This window comes from Aplysia californica, unplaced genomic scaffold (assembly GCF_000002075.1).
Source record: "Aplysia californica isolate F4 #8 unplaced genomic scaffold, AplCal3.0 scaffold00217, whole genome shotgun sequence".
Classification (NCBI taxonomy): domain Eukaryota; kingdom Metazoa; phylum Mollusca; class Gastropoda; order Aplysiida; family Aplysiidae; genus Aplysia; species Aplysia californica.
The window spans coordinates 350,429-359,910 of NW_004797487.1; the positions used below are offsets into that span (position 1 = coordinate 350,429).

Consider the following 9,482-nt stretch of genomic DNA (forward strand, 5'->3'; position numbering starts at 1 on the left):
ACATTTGTTTACTTTGAAAAATGGGAGCAGAAATAAACAAATAACAAAACGACTATTGACATTCAGAATAACAAATTCAATAATTAACAATGATCAATGAAGTAAACTTTATTGACTATTCTTAAATCAACATGTCAAACGAAGAAACAAAACAACCCCCCCCCCAAAAAAAAACAAAAAAAACAAAAAAATTAAATAAAAAAACTGAGAAGACTGAGATCAAAGTCAAGTGGCATTAATTTAATTTTAGAGGTAAAAGTGGGCAAACAAAAGATAATCAACGAAATCAGTGTCGGTGAAGCCACAGCACGTACGGAAAATGTTTGACATGCTAGACATCATACGTTTTTCACGTAAGCGTGAGGAAGCGAGTCGTACGCAGTGGGCCCAGGTAATATAGTAATAAAAGGTTGAACGCTTCCATACGCGCTTTGTAAGTACGTACTCGTACGAAAGCGGAGTATGTTGACCTTGGCTCTCATGTCTCGCCGTCGCCAATTCGGGTTGAGCGGTTTGCGTGACGTCACCCGACTGGACAGGGGACAATTTTAAATGGCCATTTCAGAGCTGGTGCTCACGGTTGACAAAACTAATTGCATTTTTGAAAATCAGCGTGTGGCAACCAAGCAGAATTACATTTAAAGCAATATTTTGGGAATTTCGAGTTTTTATTCCCAAATAAATGCTTCATAAATACCAGCTGTGTTGTGGTGTTATTTTTTTCTTATCTTGATTTAGGCTTTAGGCGCCCTCTATGTGGAGTCAAGCAGACACCTACTGACGCCTGTCTGCGTCGATCTTCAGCCGCTAAAGTTTCGGCGTTCTTCATGTTATCGCCCATTGGAGATTAAACCGCTATGTTTAAAGCGATAGTTTTGTTGGAATTTTTCACTATCTTCCAACAACTGCTGAAGAAAAAATAATGATGAAATTCACCAAGTGTATCACGCTTTCTTTGGATGGAATGCACTGAAAATCTCTTCTTAGTTTTCATTTTTTGTCTTGCGTCTCAAATGCAACAACAACTTTCTTCTTGTGTGATCGCTGTGGCAACTGGTGTAGTCGTATTTCGTGTCACGCTCTAGGTAGAAGATTCTACCTTTTTCAAAATGTAGTCACACGAACTAAAATTCATTCGTGTATAGGAATGAAATCTCTCTGGGTAAACCAATGGTGGAATAAGTGATGGTATTCACCACCAATGGGTCTTGATTATCTCGTGGACGCTACTTCCAATGCCTGATAGAAAAAGCGTCGTGGAGAAGAAGCCTCGTGAAACTGTCTACCAACAAGAAGTCTTCAAAAAAGGAAACCATTATTGTTGTTGTTGTAGCGGTACCACGACTGTGCCGTTCCCGCTTTGCTATGTACGCCAAACTCGGCTAGTAATTAGGCGCGAGGTTTGCAGCGCGATTAACCCTCGTGCGGCAACCGGACATCCGCCGCCATTATAAAAGAACACTTACATATCCTTTCGTCTTTGAATAAGCAAAAATAATGTAAAAGGATTATTTATGAAGCGGTTAAAACTTTTTCAAAATTAGGCCTGAAATCTATGGACAATACTTTTTCCCCGAGGATGTGAGGATGTAAAAATTTGAGACTATCTAGGTTTCCATTGATCGCAATATAAGCAAAGAAGTAAGCATTGGTCTATCAGAATGGACGATTATAGAAAACTAGTAGTCGAGTTAGAATAAGCCAAGCCAATGGTATTGGACCCTAAACATCGAGACACAAAAACAGATCAAAGGACCCACTAGAGTAAAAATGGAAACGCCAGCGATTAATATGTCCGTTGTATGTTCTATACGACATTCTCAAATAATTGAACGAGTCCATCAGCCCTTTTTCCTTTCAAAGAACAAAAGGTTCTTGTATATTTTCTTGTACGAGTATGTCTCAAAGGATATGCTCTCGAGACCATAAGCTGCATTTTCTTCTTTTTCTGTGCTTTCTCAGAACTAAGATCATCAGTGTGTCTTCATCTGACGAGTCAACTTTTGTCAACTGAAGTGTCGAATATGCCTACTTCTGAATTGGTGTTTCTCGTTTCGAATGTCCTATGTGAGTACCAGATGTTTCTCATTTCACGTTTCTTGTTTCACATTACGCGTTTTACTACATGTCTTATGTAGAGGCTGGCCTTACTTTCCCCTTTTGAGAATTGAGGAAGCGAGGGGGGAAGAATCGGCTTCGTTTCTTTCTTTTTTTTTTTTTAACCGCAACTCGCATAATATATGGGTTCACCTATTGAAGTGCATAATTGAAATACAGCAGCACTTAGTCTGGCAAGAGGGGGAAAGGAAAAACAAATGTCCCAATCTTTTTCTAAGACAGAAAGATACTTTACGAAATCCAATGCATTTTTTTTTATCTGTTTAGAGTTCTCAATGAAAGTACAATTCCTCAAGTTTTAGTAAGGTTTAAAACTGCGCTTGCAAAGCAATGCCATAAAGAGCCGAAGATTATGGATTACAAGACAGCGACAGTGCAAAACAGAAGGAGCAATAAGGACCGAGATGTCCGATGGGAAAGGCGCAAACCACGTAACACCCACAGATCCACCATCATTTCTTTATAAAATGAGTGTCACAAAAAGTAGACTCACTATACTTGATGTTAGAAGGCGTCGGCCGACGTAAAGTAAAATACAAACAAGAAAAGATTTGGTTCCAATAGCTTTTTAATACAACAAAATTAGTCAGTGGAACATTCACAGCTTCAGAAAGCATACGGGGAATAATAGCTTACGATAAAGTCAGCTCTGCAGCCATCGCTGACACACATGGTATTGGCCACAAAACCATAAGTGGTTCCGAGAGTGCAGGGGGCCGCGGACTGTTGCTTGGCCACTTGCATGGAGTAGATGCAGGAGGCAGAGGGGAGAATCTTGGTGGCGTACTTGTAGTTCCAGCTGCTCACGTTTACCGTAGTGGTGCTGGTTGCGCCTGGAGACCGTAGATGGAGTTGTTGCTCATTTAGTAGTGGATAGGATTAACAATTGGGGTAACAGCACTGTCAATACTATAACGTTATAAAAATGCCTAAAGTAAGGAGCTACAAGACAGCGCGGAGAGAAAAATCAGGATGAGATGATAGGAAAGAAGTAAACCAAAGCACCTGCCAACAACTCACAAGGACTGACATTTTGTGAAAAAAAAGTCACGTCACTTTGAAACAAAGAGGAAAAAATTAAGAGATACAGAGTATAAAATGTACATCTACTCAACACAATCGTACAAGCCAAAACACTGCATGGAGGAACTTGAAACCGAATTCTCAGTTCGTACCTTTCTAAAAAATAAATTTTAGATTTTTTTCTTGCAAAATCGATTATAAAACAAATAGACCTACATTGCATTTTGTCAAATCTCAAGTTCAGAATATCCAGTTGGTAGCAAAGTGTACAAATGGGCAAACAATACATTCCTAGTTTTTGCAGGTTTTTTCCTTACATCTGGAAGAAAATGCGTTTGCTTAACTGGCGTCACACCTACCTTTGACATAACAGATATTGAAGTCGGCACGGCATCCATGATCCACCCACACTGTGGAGTTCTGATTGTAGAAGCCGAAGGATTTATCCAGATCGCAGCTGGCGGCGGACTGCCGATCTTCAACGGTCATGTTAAGGAACAATGCGGCCCGTGCCACCTTCTTCTCGGTGTACTTGTAGTTCCAACTTTCCACCCTGAGTACTTGGCACTCCGTCGGCCTCACTAAGGAGTAAAAACATGAGGAGATAAATAGAAAAAGAAACCCTCAAAACTGAAGTTTTCTTCAAAGATGCCAACATTTCATGAAGAGATACGGTTTAATCAGTTTAATCAAGGTCCTCTCACCCAGGAAGGAGGTAGGAAACGCAGTGAAAGAAACAAAAAAATGAGCATTTGTCTGAAGGAACAATAAAATATTCGGTACATTACATTTTGATTTTAGATAATCAGTATCTTCCTGAACATGTGGGTAGTTGGTTGGGGCCGAGTAGCTGGTGCGGGCTCTGGTGGGACTTGCTCCTACACTATCAAACAAGTCTTTATACCAGCTTCGCCTTTTTAATGGTGGTTACTCTTTCGTAATCGTAACACTTAATCTTCGACACTCGTGACGCCGTGTTGCAAGTGCTGTAAAAACTCACCTGGGAGGTAGCAAACGTTGAAGTCAGCACGACAGCCGTGATCCACCTACAGGGTGGCTTTCTGGTAGCCAAAGGATTCACCCAGGGTACACGCAGCCTCGGACTGCCGATCTACGACTGTCATGTTGAGGACATAGGAAGCATCTTGTACTGTCTTCTCGGCGTACTTGTAGCTCCAACTTTCCACCCTGATTACCCCGCACACAGCCTGGTCAGCTGGCGAGTTAGAAATGAATCAAAAAAAGTAGAAAGCAATGAAAAGAACCCTCGAAATTGAAGCATCAAAGATAATATTTTCTCAACCCGAGTTATTCATGGGTCTCTGAAAACCAAAAGCAAACAGCTTTTTCGTGAAGGAACAACAAGTCGGCACCTTACATTGCTCCCCCCCCCCCCCCGCCCCTTTTCTCTAGGCGATCGTTTTACCTTGCTCCGTACACGTCACTGGTAGACTTGTCTGTGGCGATTGTAGCCGCGTTAATATCGAGAACGTTTGAGCCACTTCAGAGACATCCAATCATAGGATGGTACATGTATAGCATTCTCTCAGTAATGAGGAATAGACAGCGTTGTGCTAACTGGGTCTGCGGGGCTGTGTAGCAGTTATTGAATAATAGTGGACATAGCACTTGACGGATTTCCCATTGCTAAACATTGACGGGTTTCCTGCCATCTTGTTCTAAATAGCTTTGATAAGATATTGGCAGCTCAACACTACAGTCGGTGTATGTAATGTATACACTGAAGTTGAAATTTTAAATACGCATGTTTTAAATACGCATGTAAATAGTTTTTAACAATATTTTGAAACATTATATAAATGTCTGTTCTTGGCATTTACATGACAGAAATAGAGTAGATAGTGTTGTAAAACACCTACTCGATTAATCAACACTAAAGGAACTTACGGCACATTAAAATTTTAATTTTCCAAAAACTACTTACGGCTTGCTTGTGTCGCAGCCAGGACGGAGAAGAGGACGAGGACTACAGCGACGTTCATCTTGTCTTGCGTGAGGACTTGGTGCAGCGTCAGAGGTCTGCTCTTGTGGCGAACTCAAACTGCTCACGGTATGTACTAAACATGTTTATTCGCACGATGGATTCAGATATGATACAGACTTGACACTGGACAGGGACACAGACGTGTCACTCACTCAACTCACGAGGCAGGAAAACGGAAGCTAGACCTCTGGACAATCGTATGGGGAATGCACCCACATGATTAACATAATTAACATAATTAACAATCAACAAGACCATTGATTGTTTATCTTTAAAACGTTCATAAAGATTCATTACACGGTATATATTCGAAAAGTGGTCATCCGGTGTTGACATACTTTTTCACCAGAAAATGGAAAGTAGTATTTTTGACACATACATTCTCAACCTGTGAAAGTTTTTGTTGAAAGTGTTTTGCACCTTTCTCGACACAGTCTAAATCTCTTTGGAAGTGCGCCATTTCCACAATGTCTGTTATGGCCAATCATGAGTATGTAGGGTACACCGCGGTAGGGACACGGGGGTACTCAGCAGAAAATCTCCATCAAGTTGGAACTGAACTTCCGTTTTTCCTCAAAGAACCAACCAACCTACCACCCTACGGTTGCTGGTCCAGCAAAAGTAAAGGTCGCAGAGAAACAAAGAACGGAAGATATCACAATACATTATTTTATAGAGTTAGCATCAGAAAGTAGAACCTGATCGCTTGGAATGAAGGTAGTATAATTCACATATTGCTTATAACTGAACGAATAATATGGAAATTGAACTCAGTTCTTGTGCATGCGACGACAAGGCGCTTAATCGCTACTTTACAGATGCTAGTAGGTGCAATGCCATTGATTTGACAATTGCAAAAACTCGAGACACCAGATTAATGTGACTAAAGCCACTCCCTCTCGATGTCTGCCTGTAAATTTTTTTCCAAGTACACGTTAGATAAGAATTTATTGGAACTAAAAACGAAGCTCATCACCGTAAATCTTTTTATTTAAAAAAGGAAAAGTCACACGTTTTTTAGATGTTGCAATAAACAAACACGTGTTATTGTTTTAGGGAAAAACGTTTTTTCCAAATCTTCACCTCTGTAGTGTCAACAAACAAGACAATAAAAATAATATTAGGGACTCTCAAGGTCGTCAAACATCACTCACTTTTTATTTCGTCCTTGCCTGCCTGCCTGCCTGCCTGCCTGCCTGCCTGCCTGCCTGCCTGTCTGTCTGTCTGTCTGTCTGTCTGTCTGTCTGTCTGTCTGTCTGACTGACTGTCTGTCTGTCTGTCTGTCTGTCTGTCTGTCTGCAAGGATAATAGGTGGATGGATGAATACTGATTATGAAAATAGATAGATAGATAGATAGATAGATAGATAGATAGATAGATAGATAGATAGATAGATAGATAGATAGATAGATAGATAGATAGATAGATAGATAGATAGAGAGATAGATAGATCGTAACCTCCAGACCACGACAGCCCCTTGTTTGTGTGTGTGTGTGTGTGTGTGTGTGTGTGTGTGTGTGTGTGTGTGTGTGTGTGAGTGTGCATAATGTACATTATACATAATATGATAATAGTAATCGTAATAGATAGCATTTATATAGCGCTATATCCCATACTAGTATACGCTCTGAGCCCTTTACACCAATCATATAATCATTCACACCGGAAAAATAATATTTCACAGAAACAAGAAAAACCAGTTCAACCACATAAAGAAGAACTTTCACAACCATACATTATACACGAAAGGACAGCAGAAAAAACATTTAAAAATCAGCACTTACTAACACACTATAACTAACAATTAAACAAACGAGTCTTGGGCAATCGTTTAAAACCTATCAACTGTGTTGTTTCTCTGAGTTCCTGAGGCAAATTGTTCCAGATACATTTATAAATAAGCCTGATCGGAGGGGGGATGGGCGGGCTCTCATGGTCTAGATGTAACAGTGTTTGTCTCTCATTTAATAGGTCCCGGGTTCGAAACATGACAGCAATTGACATATTTTTTCTTCCGTAACATTTTCTAATTTCACTTCCTTTCCAGCTCGCTAACTATGGTCAGTCGTCTGCTTTCGTCTCCACTCTCTAACCCCATCCCTACCCCTTCAGCTTCATCCTCTGGGCTCCTGACTCTTTCTGCACTCCTTGGCTCCTTCTTAGTGCTGTATTTCAGCCACAGTCATGATCATAAGATAGGCAAGATCTAACCCCTAGCCTTCTCGGATAAGGGCTAAAAATCTCGGAGGTTCCGTGTGCAAGAAGAGGAATGTGTTATGAGATCATTGGTGTGGGGTGGGGGAGGGGAGTACTCGGCTACTACAACAGTGCTTTGAGTGTTCAATCAACAAGACTGTTGAAATGTTCAGCTAAACTTTTGAGTCTGAGTTGATGATTAGTTGACATGTGCACATGAATAATAGATCATCACCGTTTTATTTCATAATATCGCCATTCTAAAAGGAAAACGGCATATTTTTACTGTGAAAGCGAAGGTAAATTTTTTCAAGTTTTAGGAAAGAGTTATACTGCATTACTGTACTTGCAACATGCACACTGCATATAATTGCCGAAGATTAGAAGTATTATTAGATAGCAGCAAACAAGCAAACAAAGAAAGGAAGGGAAATGGATGTTTGATAAGAAATAAGGAACAAACTACACAAGAGCGCGCGCCAACCACTCTTTGTAGCAAAATCTAGAACCCCTTCCCGGCCGGTGCTACTGACTGAAATGTCTTTAGGCCATCCCCAAACGGAGGGGATGAATTAATATGTTCTTATGTTGAGTAGAATTATAAATGTACTGATTCATCAATGTCATGCTCATAACTGTGTCTGAACTGCAACGGGGAACTGCGGCTTTTTCTTTCCTAATCCTTACTATCGTCATTTTCCCTCTACTTCTTTTCTATGTTTGTCATTCTCTTGTGAACTGCAATTTCCCGAGTGCCTTGTTAGTCGAAGCAGACTATGTCTATTGAAGCTAGATATGTGGGCAGAGTAAGTCTGATTCCCTGTATGGACGTCTCTGTTGACATCCACCCCTTGGGGCTCATATTATGACCTCATGCAGTTGCTAGCGCCATAAAAAACTCTACCTCAAAAATAATTTAAAAATCTAGAACACTTGCTTTAAGAAAAATAAGAAAAAACAAACAATAATTTTACTGTGCCTCAGTGCCATGTACCTTATCAGGAAAGGCTAAACACAAATTTACTCCCTAACTTTATTTCATTTGTAGCATTTTGTTCCACACAGCTCCTCTCCACTGCCTATGAAACTTTCTGTGTTCCATTCTAACACATGACACCCCCCCCCCCTCATTCTCCCCTATCACGTATCTCTTTGGGGATAAATACAAAGTAATCCCAAAAAAACTTTACAACTTCTTTTCTGAATAGATCCCACAGTCATTGTTTTAAAATGATGTAATTTGGAACAGACAAAATTCATTCAAAAGGAATTTGTTTGATAAAAAAAAAATTCATGTTCAAGAAATTTATTTTGAAAACGGAAATGGCTTAAAGAAAAAAGACCACACTCATAAGGGCAAAGTTTACCAATTTTAAAAAATCTATCTAAAGGAAGACGTGAAACGATTTGTTTTTGGTTTTTTTCTTTATTTTCTCTTTTGTAGAATCAAAAACTAACCATCGTATTCTGGAATTCCTAGAAGCAGTACTCTACATGCCTTCATTTGGACTCAATGTGTCGTTTGAAATGTACAATGGCGGCTAAACACAAGGACCCGCTTAACCATGAGTGTTTAAAAGCCACGCACACTGTACATATTCAGTATTAAGTGGCGTCTAGAGACAATATGGGGCGTGTTGCCTATTGAAAGCATTTTTGGAGTTTACATATCCTGAAACTGAAATAGGAAAATGGGCTTTGCACGTAACCAAATGTCATCGAAGAAATGTATACTCTTTTTAACAGGATTAAGGAATCATGAACACATTGCCATTCTCTGTTCCATGTTAACTCGGCCTCACGAACATGAAAATGATACAGCCATCGGTTAAGATCTGTCTTGAGAATGCAGACTTTTCAGGTGTAAGGAAGTCCTAGCTGCAGACATCGTCTTGGGTCGGACATCTCATGGGACTTGACTACTGAAATCTGCACCTTGGTGATGGGCTGCAAATGGAGCGTGTTCGAGCTGTAGTGGTAATTTTGTTTGGGGAATTTTCGTTCTGATTCACTACAGATCCAATGTGACGAAACCTCTCTGCTCGTGTCACCAAAGCTGTTGAGTAGAGTTGGGGCGAGCGGACGGACGGGTTCGTTACTCGCGGACTCAGTCAGAGCGAACGGGTAACGGACAGCCAT

The 9,482-nt window shown here is 40.3% G+C and overlaps 1 pseudogene; it reads right to left on the minus strand.

Moving 5' to 3' along the window:
* Nucleotides 1-1,922: 1,922 nt before the first annotated feature.
* Nucleotides 1,923-5,428, minus strand: LOC106011931 (annotated as a pseudogene).
* Between the last annotated feature and the right edge of the window lie 4,054 nt (nucleotides 5,429-9,482).